Raw genomic sequence first — 653 nt, forward strand, 5'->3', positions numbered from 1 at the left:
ACCGCGGTGCTGGTGTGAGGGTGGAAAGAAAGAAGGAGAAAAAAGAAAAACAACCGATTGCATGGCTTCGGAGAAGCACCACACACACACCCGCTCCCTGCTGCACGGAACCAAACTTCTCTCGTTTTCAGTAATTTGCCAGTAAAGCTCACCGGGAAGAGGCTCCTCCAGGTGCCGCCAGCCCGCTCCCCCCGCGCTCCCGCGCTCCCGGTCATGGCTGGGGGAGACGCGCCGGTCCTGGTGATAATCGATAGACGGATGCAGGTACAGCCTTACGCAGCGGCAGCAGCGCGCATCCTGACTCCAGAGGAGGGAGGGAGGGGGCTGCCTATTGATCTCTAAACATCTGGAACACCTCATATTTGTTTTACAAGGCAGAGGCTGGCCGATCGGCGTGAGACAGCGGCGGCGGCGGCGGCGGCTCCGGGACGCACCACTTCACACCCCGCTTCACGGCACCGACATGCTGTAGTTTGATTCCAGCTCTGCGGAGACGACAAGGCCACTCCATGGCATCTTGATGTTATTTAACCAGAAGAAGGGAAGGAGGAAAAACCCTGGGCTTTGCGCATTCCTGCCCGACACACCGCTGCCTCTATTTTCTACCCGGCGGCGAGGCGTGAGCGAGTGTGTGGGGCGAAAGGATTAAGCTG

The sequence above is a fragment of the Salarias fasciatus genome, assembly GCF_902148845.1.
Source record: "Salarias fasciatus chromosome 7 unlocalized genomic scaffold, fSalaFa1.1 super_scaffold_4, whole genome shotgun sequence".
NCBI classification, from domain to species: domain Eukaryota; kingdom Metazoa; phylum Chordata; class Actinopteri; order Blenniiformes; family Blenniidae; genus Salarias; species Salarias fasciatus.